Source organism: Neomonachus schauinslandi, chromosome 12 (genome assembly GCF_002201575.2).
Source record: "Neomonachus schauinslandi chromosome 12, ASM220157v2, whole genome shotgun sequence".
In the NCBI taxonomy this organism is placed as follows: domain Eukaryota; kingdom Metazoa; phylum Chordata; class Mammalia; order Carnivora; family Phocidae; genus Neomonachus; species Neomonachus schauinslandi.
In genome coordinates this window covers 80,069,865-80,091,104 of record NC_058414.1, presented here as the reverse complement: position 1 = coordinate 80,091,104, position 21,240 = coordinate 80,069,865, and positions in this window count along the sequence as shown.

Here is a 21,240-nt window from a genome sequence, read left to right as displayed (position 1 = left end):
ATAATCTAACCTTACATCTAAAGGAGCTAGAAAAAGAAGAATAAAGAAAACTCAAACCCAGAAAAAGTAAGGAAATAAGAAAGAGTAGAACAGAAATAAGTGACATAGAAACTAAAATAAAAACAACAACAATAGAACAGATGAATGAAACCAGGAGCTGGTTCATTGAAAAGAAAAAAATTGATAAACCTCTAGTAAGAGACATTAAAAAAGAGAGAGGACCCAAATAAACAAAATTACTAAAGAAAGAGGAGAAATAACAACCAACACCACAGAAATACAAACAATTGTAACAAAATATTATGAAAATCTATATGCCAACAAACTGGACAACTAGAAGAAATAGATAAATTCCTGGAAACATATAACCTACCAAAACTAAAGCAGAAGGAAATAGAAAATGTGAACAGACCACTTACCAGCAATGAAATTGAATCAGTAATCAAAAAACTCTCCCAAAACGAAAGTCTAGAACCAGACTGCTTTAGAGGTGAATTCTACCAAACATTTAAAGAGTTAATACTCATTCTTCTCAAACTGTTCCAAAAAACTTCCAAATTCAATATGAGACCAGTATCACCCTAATACCAAAACCAGATAAAGACACCACAAAAAAGAGAACTACAGGCCAATATTGCTCATGAATATAGATGCAAAAATACTCAACAGAATATTAGCAAACTGAATCCAACAATATATTAAAAAAAATTATACACCACTATCAAGTGAGATTTAGTCCTAGGATGTAAGGGTGGTTCAATATTCACAAAACAATCAATGTGACACATCACATCAATAAGAGAAAGGATAAAGACTATATGATCATTTTAATAGATACAGAAAAAACATTCGACAAAGTACAACATCAATTTATGATAAAAACCCTCAACAAAGTAGGTCTAGAGGGAACATATCTCAACATAATAAAGGCCTTCTATGAAAAACCCACAGCCAACATCACACTCAGTGATGAAAAACTGAGACCTTTTCCCCTAAGGTCAGGAACAAAACAAGAATGTCTACTCTCACCACTTTTATTCAACACAGTATTGGAAGTCCTAGCCCCAGCAATCAGACAAGAAAAAGGAATATAAGGCATCCAAATTGGTAAGGAAGAAGTAAAACTTTCACTGTTTTCAGATGACTTGATACCATATACAGAAAACCCTAAAGACTCCACCAAAAAACTACTAAAATGGATAAATGAATTCAGTAAAATAGCAGAATACAAAATCAATGTACAGAAAGGTTGCATTCCTATACATTAATAATGAAGCAGCAGAAAGCAAAATTAAGAAAACAATCCCATTAACAACTGCACCAAAAATAATTAAATATCTAGGAATAAACTTAACCAAAGAGGTGAAAGACCTGTACTCTGAAAACTATAAAACACTGATGAAAGAAACTCAAGACAATGCAAAGAAATGTAAAGAAATTCCACACTTATGGGTTAGAAGAACAAATATTGTTAAAATGTCTATACTACCCAAAACAATCTACAGATTTAATGCAATTCCTATCAAAATACCAACAGCATTTCTCACAGAACTAGAAAAAACAATCCTAAAATTTGTATGGAACCACAGAAGACCCCAAATAGCCAGAACAATCTTGAAAAAGAAAAAGCTGGAGGTATTACAATTCCAGGTTTCAAGTTATATTACAAAGTAGTAGTAATTAAAACAGTACAGTATTGGCATAAAAATAGATACATAGATCAATAGAATAGAATGGAAAACCTAGAAATAAACCCGCAATTTTATGGTCAATCAATCTTCAACAAAGGAGGAATAAATATAAAATGGGAAAAAGTCTCTTCAACAAATGGTGTTGGGAAAACTGGACAGCCACATGCAAAAGAATGAAACTGGACCACTTTCTTTCACCATACACAAAAATAAACTCAAAATGGATTGAAAACTTAAATGTGAGACTGGTAACCATAAAAATCCTAGAAGAGAGCACAGGTAGTAATTCCTCTGACATCAGCTGTAGCAAGATTTTTCTAGATATGTCTCCTGATGCAAGGGAAATAAAAGCAAAAATGAACTATTAGCTCTACATCAAAAGAAAAAGCTTTTGCACAGCAAAGGAAACAACCAACAAAACTAAAAGGCAACCTACTGAATTGGAGAAGATATTTGCAAATGACGTATCTTATACAGGGTTAATGCCCAAAATAGATAAAGAAATGATACAACTCAACACTCAAAAAACATAATCCAATTAAAAATGGGCAAAAGACATACAGAGACATTTCTTCAAAGGAGACATACAGATGGTCAATAGACACATGAAAAGATGCTCAACATCACTCATCATCAGGGAAGTACAAATCAAAACTACAATGTGATATCCCCTCATACATGACAGAATGGCTAAAATCAACAACATAAGAAACAAGTGTTGGAGAGAATGTGGAGAAAAAGGAATCCTCTTGCACTGTTGGTGGGAATGCAAATTGGTGCAGCCACTATGGAAGACAGTATGGAGGTTCCTCAAAAAATTAAAAATAAACCTACCCTATCATCCAGGAATCACACTATTGGGTATTTACCCCCCAAAATACAAAAACACTAATTCAAAGGGATATATGCACCTCTATGTTTATAGCAGCCTTATTTATAAATAGCCAAATTATGGAAGCAGCTAAAGTGTCCATTGATAGATGAATAAGAAGGCATGGAATATATATATAATTCAGCCATAATAAAGAATGAAATCTTGCCATTTGCAACAACATGGATAGAGCTAGAGAGTATAATGTGAAACAAAATCAGTTAGTCAGAGAAAGACAAATACCATATGATCTCACTCATGTGTGGAATTTAAGAAACAAAACAAACAAGCAAAGGAAAAAGAGAGAGGCAAACCAAGAAACAGGCTCTTAACTATAGAGAACAAACTGATGATTACCAGAGGGGTAAGCAGATGGGTGGGGAATGGGGGAAGTAGGGGATTGAAGAGCATACTTCTTATGATGAAATGAAATGGTTTTTTGACAGTGAGGTTTCAACTTATCAATTTACAGTAATCAAATGCTGTTTTGAATTGTGTCTCATTATTTTAAAAGAACATTAAAATCTGATTCATTTTCATTTGTCATGCTTCTTAAATTATTCTAGTTGTCCCCTTTCCTAAATATATGTTAGTTTATAAAAAGGTGTTTGAAATATAGTCTTTTGGTACTTGTAAATTTCTCTCTAAGCATTACCATATTCTAGACCATGAACAGTACCAAATGGCAACTCTCTTAATTTAAGCAGTATGAAATAATGGGACAGATCTTATTCTAGGTGTTAGTAAATCTGGGTTCCGAATTCTGCTCTGGTAGTCATAAATAATCAATCCTTGAGCTAAGAGATCATTAAAAAATGTAGAGAGGTTAAATACACAATACACATAGAAGTTAACCTGAGTAATGGAGTGCGATGTACTCGTTCTGTCAGTAAAGCTTATTAAAATTAAAAGGGTTAAAAAATGAAGAGGATTATAAGGAAATACAATAAGAATTTCAGTATTTTGTTTAGAGTAAGATACAATAAGATAAAAGCTGTGCAAATCATACTTAAAGATTAAAATTTTTGATGTGAACTCAAGTTCTCAATTCCATAGTTATTCAGAGATCATCAGTGTCTAAATATACTAATTTTTAAAAATTCAATACTAATTGCAGCCTTTGATGTTATAATCATGGAACAAGGAAAACCCATTTAACTGTTTGTCCAAACAATTTGCTGTTCTATAGTCCAATGACATTTTCTTTGTTTCAAAGTTCCTTTAAAAAATAGTAGCTTTGCCTGAAATCACTTGGACATTTGTCAGAATGTACTTCTGGGAAAAACACAGCCCAAATTTAGATACCTGGCAACCATCCAGTTACACCAGTGCTGCAAACCTGCCTTACAAGGATTACTGCTAAGACCTTGTATTTTAAAATTAAAGGGAACTTCACGTTAAATGCATTGAAGTATCTATTTGCATAAAATCAGTCACTTATATTTGGGGTTTCCTTTAAAACAAGTGAGGAATGATTGTGCCATACAGGAGCATTTCAGCACAATAGGTTCAGCGAGAGAGTTCAAATCAATAGGGACTAATTTAAAGAAGACTAATTTAAAGATAAAGGATACTGCCTTACAATATAAAACAGGTGGGCTTTTTGGAGAATATTTTTCTCCATGTTTTTGGAGGATGAATCCAAATATAATGATTTTTATTCTTTATAAGAGTCTCCATTAAGTTGATTTAATTCTGACATCAAACCACTAAGAGAGAGACTAGATATCATCCTTGAGATCATTCTAAATCCTATGTGTCTTAATATTCACATGCCTGGATGCAATAGAACAAACTTTATCATATTTCAAGTTGTGTTTATTGTACAAGAATCATTTAATGTATTATTATATTTAGAATACATAGTAAAAATAAATCCTTGAGCCGACACTGCTATTAAATTAGAGATCAATTATACTCTTTTTTTTAAACTAAGATATAATGTATTATTTGTTTCAGGGGTACAGGTCTGTGATTCATCAGTCTTACACAATTCACAGCACTCACTATAGGACATACCCTCCCCAATGTCCATCACCCAGCCACCCCATCCCTCCCACCCCCCTCCACTCCAGCAACCCTCAGTTTGTTTCCTGAGATTAAGAGTCTCTTATGGTTTGTTTCCCTCTCTGGTTTCATCTTGTTTCATTTTTCCCTCCCTTCCCTTATAATCCTCTGTCCTGTTTCTCAAATTCCACATATCAGTGAGATCATGATACTTGTCTTTCTCTGATAGACTTATTTCGCTTAGATAATACCTTCTAGTTCCATCCATGTCATTGCAAATGACAAGATTTCATTTTTTTGATGGCTGAGTAATATTCCATTATATATATATATACCACATCTTCTTTATCCATTCATCTGTTGATGGACATCTAGGATCTCTCCATAGTTTGGCTATTGTGGACATTGCTGCTATAAACACTGGGGTACAGGTGCCCTTTGGATCCCTACATTTGTATCTTTGGGATAAATACCCAATAGTGCAGTTGCTGGGTCGTATGGTAGCTCTATTTTCAACTTTTTGAGGAAACTTCATACTGTTTTCCAGAGTGGCTGCACCAGCTTGCATTCCCACCAACAGTGTAGGAGGGTTCCCCTTTCTCCACATCCTCGCCAACATCTGTCATTTCCTGACTTGTTAATTTTAGCCATTCTGACTGGTGTGAGGTGGTATCTCATTGAGGTTTTGATTTGGATTTCCCTGATGCTGAGTGATGTTGAGCACTTTTTCATGTGTCTGATGGCCATTTGGATGTCTTCTTTGCAGAAATGTCTGTTCATGTCTTCGAGAGCAGTTATACTCTTAAAGAAAAACTGAACTCAAACAAAAAGCTTTGGGGACATAAAGAACATTGAACTCCAAATATTGGAGGATCATCTAAAATGTTACTATGGTATATTTTATAACAATACTACAATTACCTTTCATTTTCACTTGTAGTCATACAAAATCAAAAGCTGGCATAAATATTCATAAATAAAAAAAGTAGATGTAAAAATACATGTGCTATGTAGAAAATTTTGAAATTTTCATTTACATTATTAATGACAGATATAGCAATATAGCAGAATTTGAGATTTTCCACTGAAGTCATGACCCCTACCTTCATGTGTGAGTACCAGCTGTGTAAGCATACCAGTGCTTACTTTAAAAGAAAATGAAAATGTACTGAATGTTCAAGGTTGGCTGAACCCTGAAATTTGTCCTAAAGCCTAAGAAACTCATTCACTGGAAGACAAATATGAGAGGAAAATATGACAAATGTCTCTGACATTTGCAAAATCACGTAATTTTTATTGCTTTTAAATTCATTTGTCTATGTGAACTTGACCAAACAATAGATCAAGTGATTATTTCATTTTCAATTTTATAATTTTTCAGATGATTTTATGAAGGGTTCATGTTGTCAAATCAGGCTAGCAGTTTTTCTAAGAGAGAAAATGGAAGAACTTGTCAACTAATACATGTCACCAAACCATATTGCTCATTCTGTATCAAATCAACTTATCAAAGAACTTATTATGCTACCATGAAGAAGAAAAGAAAAAGAAACCATGATCCTTCTCTTCAAGAAGCTACTATTTTACTGAGAAGATTAGATATATTATCCTTCATAGGAAATAACTATTTTCATCATCAAATTTCCATAGAGGGAAGTGAAGCTCCACTTTTCTCACCAGAAAGTAAGACATATGAGAGGAAACCTCAAGATAGGATTCATTGATCCAATTGGTAAGGTTGGTAGAAAAACAGTAAGCATGCTTTGAACAACTCTGCCCTGTTTTTCGTAGGTACCTAGGCTTTGCAAGCTTAGATTCTCTATTTCCCATGTAATTAGCTGGGTTCCTTAGTTCAGTGTTTCTTAAGTTCAATATAAAGGGAAGAAAACAGAAACCTATTGGACTTCATATTAAACTGCATCCTCATACGCAAACTTTATCGGTAATAATGCTCATATATGATCACCTGTCTGATGCTGGGGTCCTAGGTCTGTACTTGGGACAAACTCTTAAAATTCCAACATATATTTTGTTATTTAGAAACTTTGAGAAATCACAAATACTAATTTAAGCACTGAAATACTAGGTGGAAAATTCTAGGCATTTGGTGAAGCCAAGTCCATCCCCTTAGATTACGAGGATTTTCATTAAAATAATTCAGTTTCTGTGGTTGGCTATCCCAATTCCACTGGATCAGGGCCTAGATTGCAGTTGGTGAAGGAATCCCAATAATAGACATCAGAATGAGACTCATCTGGCTAGGACTGAGCATAATAAAAAAAATTAGCAGTATGATTTTTCAGATTTTAATTTCCTTAGACTTAAGAATTTTAGCCTTTGATTTCTTTATAGTTTAATTTGAAGAAGCAAGTTATCTGATGTATGGCCTTTAATTTCAACTGGAATATGATAATGTGAGGGAATAAATATTATTCAATTCTAGCATATTTTAATAATGCTGACATTTAACTATTGGAGTAATTTTCTATTGGCATTTGGATTCGTCACCTAATACCCATGAGCCATCTCAGAACACATGGCTGGATATATTTGATATAAGAATTAGACTAGGGTGTGAATATTTTTGCCTGGAATGCCTTTCAGAGCTTTGAGGCTTAGGGATAAAAGCTGAGCTGCCTGTCAGTGATACTGGGAGCATTCACAATGGAGATATATAATTGAAGATAGGAGAGCAGCTTCATGAAGGCAAAAATCTTACTTTCCTTACGTAATGCTGACCAGCCTCCCTTTGGTTGACTATGGGATCAGTTGTGAAGCCTGGTGGGTTAGGAAAACAAGGTGCTGGGGAGAGTTGGGGGGAGGAGCACCTAAACTCATCTCCTGTGAGGGAAAATATGGGAGGATCACATCTGTGCTCACCCCTCACACCCCACCCCTGCAGCCTTGATTCCTCCATAAAGAAGAGTAATTCCTAATGGAGGAATGGCTGATTGAACTGAGAAGGCAAACAGGGAACTGAGCAGGAATGCCCAACTCATCTTTGGCTTTATCCCATGATGCTGCTTTTCTGAAATTGCCCAAGTCCCCTCGCATCAGGCATCACGCATCACGTGGTAAACTCCCTGAGGCAGTTTCCTTTCATCTGTTTAAGCTGCTTTGAATTCAGAGAGGAGGCTACAGAAGCATAATTGATTGTAAATAAGCATGTGTTTAAAACATTAAGTTGCAAAGCATTCCCAGGGATGTGGCATTGTTAGTCCTTGGAATACACTGAATACAGCCAGGCAGTCCTGTAACAAAAGAATTGTCTTGGCTTCAGATGGATAGAGCAATCACAGAGCGGTCAAAAACAAGCTGTTCTAGTAAATTGTTTGATAGGCAGTTTTGGGTACCTCCTTGACCATCCATTTTCCTATCTCTTGGATCTAAAGAGCTTAGAGACAGGCTTCTGCTGTTGTTGTTTTTAACTCTTTACATCCACACATATTTTTCTCCTGTGTTTGATCTACCTTTCTGGTAAACTTTGACCTTCACCTGTATTATGTATTTCCAAGAAATTACATCTTTTCTGGTTCAACCTACCACAGGTTTCTTCTGAATAATTGTTCCCACATGGAACAAGCTTCCTTGGCAGCCAATGCCACCAATTCCCTAAATCCCTCTCTCAGTCTACCAGAGCTCAGGATTTATTTAAATATCATACACATAATTTAAATGTTTTGAATAAAACTCCCAGGCTTAACGTTGGAACTTTCAGCACCAAAAGAAAACGTAACAAATAATAAATTTTTCATTTACTACTGTAATTTAAAAAAAGATTTCTTCATTTCGGGGTTAACTGTCTCTCTAGCAAGATTTCCAGATATCAATGCATTTCCTCTAAAATTATAGGCGGTGCGAAAATAACCAAGGACAAGTGAATATTCCAATGCCTCCAGAGTAATTTATAGACTTGAATGGTAAGTAAACATCACCGGAAAGGAATAAAATGCTATAAATACAGTGCACTAATTTTAAATTACCATATGGGCAAGGACCGAATCTGTTTCTTTGTCTATAATATTTGCATTTCAAAATTTAACTCAAATTTTTTTTTCTTTTTTAGAAAAAGAGACATTAATGTTATGACAAATTCCAAGCAGACCAGCAGAAATCACAAGTGCATGACCAATTTTTAGCACTGATATAAATTTCCCTTTATTCTTTTGCCCAGCCTTTCCGAAATCCTGTAAAAGTCAGTATGGGCCCAAAGCTGATCCCTTGTCTAGTTCTTACAAATAATTTCCTTAAAAGAGTGAGAATTATCAGACAGCTGCAGCAGTTCAGCTTACAGGGAAAACGTAGAATGTCATTTTCAAGGTAAGTATGCAGCTGTCTTCCGGTCACTTAAGGTTTTTTAAGACAAATCCAATTAAATGTCTACCTAAAAAAGCTGATAGAATAATTCTTCACATACTAATGAAATTTGTCATAAGGCAGTACAACCACATTTCTGCTTCTATATTCTGTCTCTGGTGAGCAACCTGGAAGCCCTTCTTATTTGAAATAAAATATATAACTGCCTTCCTGACCAAGATGCTTATGGTGTATATGAAACTAAATTGTATTTCATTTTTTTTTTTTTTAAAGATTTTATTTATTTATTTGACAGAGAGAGACACAGCGAGAGCGGGAACACAAGCAGGGGGAGTGGGAGAGGGAGAAGCAGGCTTCCCGCTGAGCAGGGAGCCCGACGTGGGACTCGATCCCAGGACCTTGGGATCATGACCTGAGCCGAAGGCAGTCGCTTAACCAACTGAGCCACCCAGGTGCCCCTGTATTTCATTTTTTAACTGAGCTGCTTTCCTCAATAGGAAATAGAGCATTCATCAGGATGGGGAATGCTGAATGCTTCCTGAGTGAAAGAGGAATTTTTATCTGGTCTTCTGAATTATACATGTTTCTTAACTCCCTCCTCTCTACCTACTTTTTTGTTTTCTTTTGTAATATATGAGAAAAGTATTTTGAAAATATTTAACTTAGGAACTGAAATCAAGCCTGAATATCAGCCTCATTCTTTCATCTCAGTTCTCAGGTATACATTTTTTTCCTAATTTTAAGTTATAGAGCTGGCAAAACCTTTCCAAATTCCAAGCTTTTTATAGGAATATAATTCTAACAAGCTTCCTTTCTCACCATTATGAGTTTGTATCCAGGGTCTATATGTAATAATGTGATGACTAAATTCTTGGTAAAGTTGCATATTATTATCTATTGAGCAGATAGATGTCCTGGTTGAAGGCCTATTTATTTGTGAGGGTGCTTTGTTTGTTGTTTATATTCATCACAATTCAAAGGGAACTATAAATTATTTTTTCTGAAAAGTAGATTTGTGTCTATGACTTGAGCTTTACCATATGCACCTGGGTGGCTCAGTTGGTTAAGTGTCTGCCTTCAGTTCAGGTCATGATCTCGGGGTCCTGGGAGAGGCACCAAGTCAGGCTCCCTGCTCAGTGGGGAGCTTGCTTCTCCCTCTCCCTCACCCCCTCCCCAGCCCCCTGCTCGTGCTCGCTCTCTCTCAAATAAATGAATAAAATCTAAAAAATATAAAAAGTAAAAAAAAAATAAAAACTTAAATACGCACTATATGAAGCATTGGCTAGTGTCTCTGTAGTGGATTTCCTTAATTCAGATTTATAGTCAATGTGTACAGATTACTATATTTGGTACCGCATTAGTGCAGGCCTATGTATCAGTTGTAACGGATATTATTTTATCAGTTGACAATTTAAATATTTTGTAAGTACTGAGGAAAGGCTGTAGGATAAAGGAGGCCAGTGTAGGTGAATCCAAGGCGTACTTTCTTATTGTTTAAAGGAGATGGCGGAAAAAAAGTTAAGCATACTGTTTAACTTTTTTTTTAGCATACTGTTTAACTTTTTTTTAGCATACTGTTTAATTTAAATGGGGAAGAGTTCATATTCATAACCAGGTTTGTAATATTTATTTGTGGTCATGCAGTAAGCATTATTAGTGGTAGACCCTGCGCTCTGACTCCTACTTTTTAGTGGCCCCTCAACACTGGGCTCTCATATATACAGAATTCTTGTGTCCTCAGAATTCATATCCTTGCAGCTTGGAAAGAGAAAGTCATAAAATGTGAAAATATTCACTAATGAACTGACCACTATAAAATTCTACTTAAAACTAGCTTTTATTCCTGCTAACCATGTCAACTTCATTGTCCACATCTTAATCTGCTTACAATGGGAATAAATTTTAAAGCATTACTTCAAATGTGAGGGGAAACTGAAAGTTTGGTTGGGTCAAGAGCATAGTTGAGTATCATATTTTTAAAACAAAGCCATTGTCAAGATCTGACGTGTTATATCAGTTAACACCTATAGAAGAGAAAAATCTATAAGGATTATAAAAGAACATGTTAAAGAGAATTTCTAATTATTCTGGGAGCTTTGCAGGAAAGTTAATGAAAAACTTCATATTTTGGCAAAAGTGTTTTTTTAAGTATTCAAATCAAACAAGAGGTAAAGAATACTATGTCATAACATAATTTTGTCAAAATATTATGCAACATCAAAACCCGATTTTTACTAAGAAATATTGTATAGTTTGTTAAATACAAACAAAAACTCCCTACTTAATGTAGTATGATTTCCCCCACTATTTACTATGAAATGTCCCACATTTTAGGGAATTTACTATAAATAAATGTTTTTGGAGTGGAAACAGCACTCATTTTAAATATACCTATTGATGAGTTTTAATAACTGTATACAGCTCTGTAATTGAAGCAAGGAGAGCGAGGTTCTTGTCTCACAGAGCCGTGGAATGAATCTCGTGGACAAAGGAGACAAAGCGAGAGTTTTATTAAGGAAAGATACAGAAAAAGCTCTCAAGAGTGAAAAGGGTCCTGACAGGGTTGCCACTGAGGGCTTTTAGAGTTGGTCTTTTATTGAAAGGTAACCAGGGAACTTAAATCTTTCTAACTTCTCTACTGGCAGCACCATGGATTAAGGACTAGTGATAACATCTTTTTAGGGTCTGGTTATTTTCTGTTGACCACAGGAGACTGTCATAAATAAGACCACTACCACGTTCTCCGCCCCCCCCCCCCCCCCCCCCTAGGACAGGGTGGTCTGGTGTGTTCCCTTATCTCTGGTTTCCTTACACCTCCACATTTTTGGGATTTCTGTGAGCCTGATCACGTAGCCCCCTATCTGTTTCTTCCTACCTAGCCCCGCCTGTCCCTTACTCATAATCACCACCACAATCCAGAGAAAGAACATTCATCACCCACACCTGAAAAAGTTTTTCATTTGCTTTTGCAACCTATTCCCCCTCTCACCCATAGCTCTAGACAATCACTGTGGATTTACTTTAATTTTTTTTTTTCTGAGATGATTATAGACTCGTAGGAAGAGCCTGTTGCAGGAGGTCATCAGAGGACGTGACCTCCCATTGACCTACAAGCTGGACCGTAGCAATCAGAGACTCCTTAGCCCCATCATCTGTCCTGAATATAATCTTTGCTCCCTCTTCCCCTACTAGGAGCTATTTCAATGACACAGCTTTGAGAGATTAACATATCATTGAGGTCCTCTGGACAGATACATGACTGAACCCAAATAGGGCCTCTATATAAACTGGTGAGGCCCTGTGGGTGGGAAAGAGTGAGGTGTGTGGAGATCTTAACGCTTTCTGGTTGTCGGCTGCTGAAGACAAGCCTGGTAAGTAAATTCTATTGTTTATTAAACCCACCACCTAATCTTTTCTTAGCTGTTGGGGTAGAGGGACCAGTTTCAAATTTCATCCAGGAATTCCTGAGGTTGCAAAGCTGCAAACTGGCAGCCTAGTCCTACCACCTTGTAGCTGCACACTAGCTGATGGTGGAAGAGCCACGCTTAACTCAGCTGAGGAAGGAGCCATTTTTCCTTTGGTCTTTGGCTGCAGTAGGGCATGTGTTGTCAGAAAGGTTTCCTTCCAGGCCTCTCGTTTCCCAGTCCTTTGGCTAGAGTGAGCAGGCTTTTCTTGGTGCTCCTCTTGTCTCTACCTGTAGGAATGCAACTAACTTCCAAAGCTGAAGTACGGCAATTGGCATGAACTCACATCAGTTCTAGCGGCTTTTTTGGTAGATTCCATCAGATTTTTTACATAGGTAAGATAATCATGGTCTTTGCGAATAAATACAATTTTACTTCCTTTACTTTCTTGTTGTTTTCTTTAATTCTGAACTGGCTAGAAATACAGCACAATGTTGAGTATAAATAGTGACTGTCAATTTCCTTATCTTGCTCCTGATGTTGGGGGAAAATACTCAACCTTCACAACTGAGGTTTGTTGGGGGTTTTTTTTCTTTTTTTTTTTTTTTAAGTGCCCTTCAGGTTCGGGAAATATCTTTGTGTTTCTTGTTGACAGACTTATTGTTCTTTATTGTATGAGGAATGGATGTTTTTCTGTGTGTATTGAAAGTATTATGTGGTTTTTCTTTTAAATCGTGGTGAATTTGAACAATTTTCAAATATTAAGCCAAACTTGCATTCCTGGGATAAACCCAATAGGCTCATGAGGTATTACTACATATGCTGTGGGATTTGATCTGCTAACATTTTAACATTCCTGTATATATCCTCAAATTACTAAGTTGTACACTTGAAGCTAATAATGTACTTCAATTACACCTTAAAAAATATGCAAGTGGTGACAACATGGATGGACCTAGAGGGTATTTTGCTAAGTGAAATCAGACTGAGAAAGATAAATAACCATGTGACTTCATTTATATATGGACTCTAAAACAAAAAAACCCACAAATGAATAAATGAAAGCAAAACAGAAAGAGACCCATAGATAAAACAAACTGATGGTTGCCAGAGGGGAGAGGATGGGGGATGGGCAAAATCAGTGAAGGGGAGTGGGAGATACAGGCTTCCAGTTACGGATGAATGTCATGGGAGTAAAAGGTATGTATAAGGAATATAGTCAATGGTATGGTAATAGTATTGTATGGTAGTGGATACAGTAGCTACTACATTTGTGGTGAGCATTGCATAATGTATAGACCTATGGAATCACTGTTGTACACCTGAAACTAATGTAACATTGCTAACTATAATCAAAAATTGCATCTATGTTAATGAAGGAATTTACAGTTTTCTTAAAATTCCTGAAGTAATTCTAGTGTCTTTGAATGGATTAGAAAATCTTTCCTTTTCAATTATCTGGAAGAGTTTGTATAGAATTAGTATTACTTCTTGAAATGTAGAATTTACCATTAAAATCCTATGGGCCTAGGGTTTTCTTTATGGAAAGGTTTTTAAATAATTTGATTTCATTAATCAATCTGCAACTGTTCGTGTTCTCTAGTTCTGCGTGAACTTGGGTTTCTGCCATTGCTCCCAGGGGGAGGGTGAATGTTACTGTGAGTTCATTCCTGTTACTGCACATTAGGGGGGTAGCAAAATCCTCTTCTCTTTCTACTCAAACACCTCTAGTGGATATTGTCTAGCGGCATACCTACTCTATGCAGGGAAATACCATGCATGAAACCACAAGGAGAAAACTTTTCTAAGGGGAAAAAAAACACAACGGATCAGATTGAAACAATGGGTTATAAGTTTCATCAATCATAAAAAATGTATAGCAAGAACAAAACTCTGCTTTATAATGTTACGATAGGATACTACTACTGAAATGAATGGTGTTTAGGAGAAAAAAATCCCTTCTTTACCTCAAAAATATATTTAGGAATCAGGTCCTGGGGCCTGAAAATCCTAGAGATAAATTTCTTGACATCTATATGCATCTGGAAAATTTATTTTGAGCTTTTAGAAATGTTGAAGAAAAATTAACTATTCAAAAAAAATGGGGTCTAAAATTGTAGGTGTATGAAATGTACTCTAGAAATTTAGTTATTTACAGCTTGTAAATCTACATCTAGAAAAGAACATTATTGAAAGATCTTTCTAAAACCAATTGTAGTGGTTAACTCAGATGAGATGAAGAAAAAGGGAGAAAAATCCTATTGGGGAAAGTTTAATAAAGAACTTTAGTGATACTTTATTTAAAACCAATCTACTTATCTCAATCTAATGTGGCAATTTAAAATTTGCAAGGAACCATGCCTGTTATACCTATTTTTGAGATTGATATCCAAATTGATATCCAATTTATAAGTACATTCATTGCTCTAGAATAACTTAAAACAATATCCAAATATCTCAAGATAGCTTAGTTGGAATGCCGAACGTTCCATTTATGGGTTTCCTGAAAACACAAAATGTGGGTATGTGTGTATGTGTGTAAAAGCAAGAAAGCGTGTGCATCAAATAGTGTACACATGGAAAAGAGAAATAATCGAAGTTGTATTTGCTCCTTTTTACAATGCATCTATGCATACATTTAAAAACTATCAAATAGAATTATCAGGGTCTCATTTCTTAGGCTTAACAGCTTCAACATGTTCTGAGTATAATAAACCACTGCTAGGGCTGTACATGGAGACCTTTGTCTGGTTTTATAAATGTAAATGATTTTGTACAAAAGCTAGCCAATTCAGTGGAAAAAGCCCATCTACCAATGAGTTGTTTTCCTACAAAATGTCAAATAGCAGAACAGACATGTTTAGTGCAAATCTCAGCCAACATTGGAGGTAAGTTCAGTTACTAAGGAATTATACTTAAATATATATTAGCTATTTTGATTTGTTTAGAAAACTAATTCAATTACAATATATTTCAAATTCTTATCTGTATTATAAAATTTAAAAATCCTAAGTCATGGTGGTCACCCGCCAACTGAGGTTTTGATCCTATGAATTGCATTTTTCTTTGTATCTCTTTCCTTGTCTAGTACCTACTACAAAGTTGTTACTGCTTAATTAATCATCGATTGGCTGACTTATAAAAGTGACAAGTCAATGTCTGTTTGATCATAGTGATTAATCCTTTGCATGTGTATCAACACAGAACTATCTCACATTTTAGAAAGTCACTAGTTTCTAGTATGTAAATAATATGTATGTTTATCAAAACTTGCTATTCTTAGTCTCAGGTGCATAAAGCATATGACTTTATATATATGTATGTATGTATATATAATGTATATATATATATACATACATATATATACATACATATATATATATTATATATACATACATACATATATATACATTATATATATATATACATATATATATACATTATATATATATATATACATATATATATAATTTTTTTAAAGCCCCAAATCTAAATTTAAAACCCTAAATCTATGCTATGGTGTTATTTCAGCCAAATCCCTATTTCTAAGGATACTAATGCATAATCAATGTCATCAGTTTCTATTTCCTTTGTATAAATTGCTATTTATTACTAGTCAAATCCTAGTTCAGTACTCATTTTAAAAAAAATTCAAGATATTCCTGTTATAGGTCTTAAATCTTAAAAATATAAAGTTGGTTTCAAAACCTTTCCTATAATTCAGCAATTACCTTTAATTCTTCAAAGCTATTCCTTTTTGGGGGGGGCATTTGTCATCCAAATTTTGATCTGTCACAAGCTTTCTTTTTTTTCATTTAATAGATCAAGTGATTAATCAGTACATCTAAGTGGCTAAGTTTTATTGCACTATTTTGAATATAAGATTTGTCCTTCCTCAGACACTTAATATTTAGTTCACATGAGAGAATTCTAAATTGATAAATCCCCAAGAAAGGTTGAAGATGACTGGATAGCTTTTCTGGAACATGCAGTTTTATATAACCTACTGCAGTAATGGGTCTTCTTCCATAATTCATAGCAAGCTATTAAATGATTTTAATACACTTTTGGTTTCATAGTGCTGTGAACTACTTCAGCAACAAACATGTTAGCTCTTCAGGCATTATCCTTCATCTGTGTACTTCACCCAGTCTCCTCTTACCTCCCTTCCATGCCTATTTATCTTCAGAAGAAGCAGCCCTTGCTGCAACTTTAATCCATTGGTCTTTGTTAGTTCATTTCTTTTTCAGACATGACCATTTGCCTCTTTAACTTTGAGTCTTCAAAGTGTGCTGTATTTTGATTTTCTGTCTTATGAACTTTGTTTTCCTGCCCCTTCTTTTTATAGCTCACATCTTTTCATTCTCTGCTGTCAAACTGAACTGCCTGATTGCTGTTTCCGAAATACCATGTTATTAGAGGTATCCAAATATGAGGTGTTTTTCTTTTTTAATAGCTACATGACCTGTATTTTAAGGATTAGCCTACTTATAATTTGAAACCTTGAAGTGTTGACAGAAACTTAAATGGCATCTTTTTCTCATTTGACCTCTGAATATATTCATGTATTTTCAGTTTAAAAAATACTATTTCAACAGTTGATCAACTTATTTCCTTTTAGACATTATGAATCTTTTTGTAGAAAACATTTTAAGGCAGACTTCTAATCAATTTTGTATTTCTGTTCTAATCAGTGTCATGTAGCAGATGTTTACTAATAAACTGCTCATAATTTTCTAGGCAAACAACAGTTTGTATTCTCTTCTAGATCTGAGGAAAATTTTATTCTAATTTTGGTGAAAATGCAGTATCTGGACAATTTTGTATATATTCTTTTGCCTCTTAAATTTTGACAACTAAATATTTAGTACTTAAATACACTAATCCATGGGAGGAGGGAACTAACCACATTCTAGATATACAGATGATCTCTCTACAGCGTATAATCAACAATCTAAACAACAGTTGCAAATAATCCAATGTATTGTGTGAAAATGCAGATGTTTGGTCACACTCCATTAGAGAAAGAAAGTGGGACATTAACCTTTCATAGAATTAATAAATTCTAATTCAAAGTAATGCTAAAGTGGCATTCAATAACTTATTGATCTGCTTTATTTTTACGTATGCTACAAAGAATAGTTTTCAGTTGATTTGGTATCAACTTATAGATCCTACAAAATATAAAATGGAACTAAAACTGATTTTTTTTTGGGGGTCCCTCACAAAAGTGAAAACACTAGATTTTATTTTCTATTCCTGCCTTTTAGATTTATAGGTTAAAATGAGTGACCCTTAGAATGAATCTTTAACAGAAGTCAACCAGACAATGTAATGACCCCCTCTGCATCCTCTCAAATGAGGGAAGTTCCAGCTTCTCAGCATTCACCAGTTCCTACAATGAACTATCTCGTTTGGGTGGGACTTTTTCTAGAGAGAAAAATCTGTCCTTTTGCAACTACTCCTTACTGGTTTTGGTTTATTCATATGGAGCTTAGTAGTGTTAAGTTCTTGTAAGTTATCGTCCAATTATTTAAAGAAAAGTAAATCCTCAAATCTTAAGTATCTTAAGTTACTTCAATCAATTGCACACTCAGTCAGCTGAAGGACACTCCCCACTTTAAAATTATTGAAGTGTCATTTACCTAGTAAAAATTACTAAAAAAAAAAAAAAAAAACTAGTTCAGGATGCCTGGGTGGCTCAGTTAAGCGTCTGACTTCAGCTCAGGTCCTCTAGTTCAATGAATTGTAACTCTTTTAATCATGTAACCATCACACACCAGTCAGGATGACAAACAGCATTTCCTTTGACAAAGAATTTCCTCTCTTTTGCTGTAAATCCTATCTACCCTCAGTCAGTGACCAGATGAATCCCTCCCCACTCTTCTGTTTAACCTATCTGTTCTGGATGTGTGCTTTGTTTCTTGTTCTGGGCTATTTAATAAAGGTCTAAAAATCCATGTACAGGTCTTTGTGTAAACCTCTGCTTTCATTTCCCTTGGCTAAACACCTGAACAGATAGCTAAACTTTATGGTAATATGCTTGTTTTTATACAAAACAAACTGTTTCAGAAGTAGTAATACCATTTTACATTTCCATCAAACACCTGCAGTTTCCAGCTCATACTGATTCTTTTAATTGACTTTTAAATTTTTAGCTATCTCAGCAATGTTTTCACTCAGTGTTTTAACTTGCATTTCCCTGATAACTAATATTGTGTAGGAATGCTTGCTTTTAGTTCTTATTGGCCATCTATATAACTTTGTGACTTTCCAAATCCTTTTCATTAAAAAATTGTTCTAAAAAATGAATTCTGGATACAAGTCACCTAATATGTGTATTACAAATATTCTGTTCTCTGGCTTGTCTTTTCATTATTGTAATATTCTCTTTTGAAGGCCAGAGGGTTTGAAGTCAGATTTTCATTTAAAGTTAGTACTTACGTGTCTAGTATATTTTTGCCTAATACAAGATTGAAAAATCTGCTTTCTTGATATGTCATCTTAACATACTAGGTTTCTGATCGATTTCAACTTAATTTTTTGTATGGTGCTACATAAGAGTTGTTCACTCACTTTAATTTGTGGATACTCAAATATTCCAGAAATACTTGTTAAAGACCATTGCTTTTTCAGTGACTTACCTTGGCAATGTTGGAAAAGATCAATTGACCATATATGTCGGTTTATTCCTGGATTCTATTGTATTTATATACTTATTATGCCTATAACAAAGTACCTTGATCACTGTAGCTTTATTAGTCTTAATTTATCTGCAGAGTATGTCTTTTCAGAATGTTTCAGGGTGTAGAGTTCTGGGTGGTTTTTTTTGTTTTTTGTTCCCTTTGGCTATTAACTTTTTATTTTTAATCCGTTTGCACTTATGTGTGGTTTTCTTGGTATCGACGTTCTTGAGGTTTAATAAGTGAAATTTTGTATTTTCACCATTACTGTCTTACACATTCTGTTCCTTCTAGCTTTCTCCCTGTTTGTGCGCACACACACACGAATGTTGGCAACCTTAAGTTCTCTCCATTTGGACCTCTCCATGCCTTGCCACATAGCCTCGCCTTAAGGTTACTCACAAACCCTGACACGGTGAATGAAAAGATTACTCCAGATACCTTTAGTAGGAAAAAGGAGAGGCCTGGAGACCAGATGCTCTAGTGGCCAAAGACCTCGAGCCAAGCTTTGTCTCCACTTTTATTGGGGTCTTATCAATATGCTAAGTACAAGCGCAAAATAAGGAGGCAAGGAGTTCATGATACAGTATGTGACCATCACAGGTGCCTGCTTTTCTTCAAAATTTAAACATTTACTCCCTAGATGAGAACCTTGAGCCCCAGTAAGAATCTGGCCACTTTCAGCCAAGAAACTTCAACGAAGGCCCAGACTTCCGGGCACTCCTCCTTTGCTTTTCAATGAATCCCATCCAGGGAGGCATATACAAGTCAGATTTGTCTATCCAGGCACTGTGAGTTCCCACACTGTTATTCCAGTTTAATGTAGTATGTTAAATTGCTTACTGTGTTCCCATAGGTCCTGGAGGCTATCTTTTCAGTCTTTTTTTTTTTTTTAATGGGTAATATCTGTTCATTGGTCTTCAGTATCACTAACCTTCTTGTCCATATCTAATCTGTTAAATAATCCCAGTTTATTTCTTTTTTAAAGATTTTTTTTAGTTTTTATTTATTTGACAGAGACACAGCAGAAGAGGGAACACGAGCAGGGGAAGTGGGAGAGGGAGAAGCAGGCTTCCCGCTGAGGGGGGGGGCCCGACGGGGGGCCTTGATCCCAGGAACCTGGCTGGGATCATGACCTGAGCTGAAGGCAGATGCTTAAGGACTGAGCCACGCAGGCACCCCTCCCAGTTTATAGTAAATACCTGAAGTTAGAAATAATCTAGAAATTCCATTTTTTAAAAGTCTTGTCCATTCATTGCAGTGATCTTCTAGGTCATGAACATTTCTAATTGCTCCTTTAAAATTTATTTCCTGCTAATTCTAAATGCTGAATCATCTTGAGGTCCTTTCTTACTGACTGATGTGACCCAAATAATATTTTTCTGTATCTTTATATTTTTAATAATTACTACAACTTAGTATCTTTTTGTTATTGCATATTAAGAATGTTCAATGATACCTTATATAGAATCTAGTGTCTGTCTCTCCCAAACTCCCTAAAGAGTGTTTTTTTTGTTTTGTTTTGTTTTTTTCTATGAGGTACTTGATTGATCTTGGAAAAATCACTCGGACTAGTGGAGTGTTGGTTTAAAATCTGGTTACTACAGATAGGTCTCATCTTTCCCTACTCTTAGAGTAAACCCTTATTCCTTGCATATAGTATTTACTTAAAAAGCATGAACCAGGGGCGCCTGGGTGGTTCAGTCCGTAAGTGTCTGCCTTCAGCTCAGGTCAGGATCCCAGGGTCCTGGGATCAAGCCCTGCATCTGCGTCTGGCTCTCTGCTCAGTGGGGAGCCTGCTTCTCCCTCTCCAGCCCCACCCCCCCGCTTCTGCTCATGTGTGCTCCTTCTCTGTCAAATTAATAAAACCTTTAAAAAGCTTTTTTAAAAGCATGAACCTGCTATACTTTTGATGTAAAGTGCAAGTTATTTACCAATATCCTCTCTTAGTAAGAAACACTAAAGGATGTTCCTTTCTGTACCTAGCAGCGGAAATCTGTGCTGTTTTTAGTCTCCTTCACATGCTGTTCATGAATCAGCCAAGAATTTGAGGAGAGTTTGTATAAACATTTAGGGACTCACTTCTCTATGACAGCGCCCCCCCCACCCCCACCCCCCGCACCCGGTCTGGAGTTTCCTTCCTTGCTTTGCAACCACTCTGACAGCCTTGATCTCCATCCTCTGTCACTTAATGCTAATAAGATCAACACTTCTGAGTTCTAGCCATGTTCTTCCAGTGGTGTGTAGAGGACTCTCAGAAGAAGAGC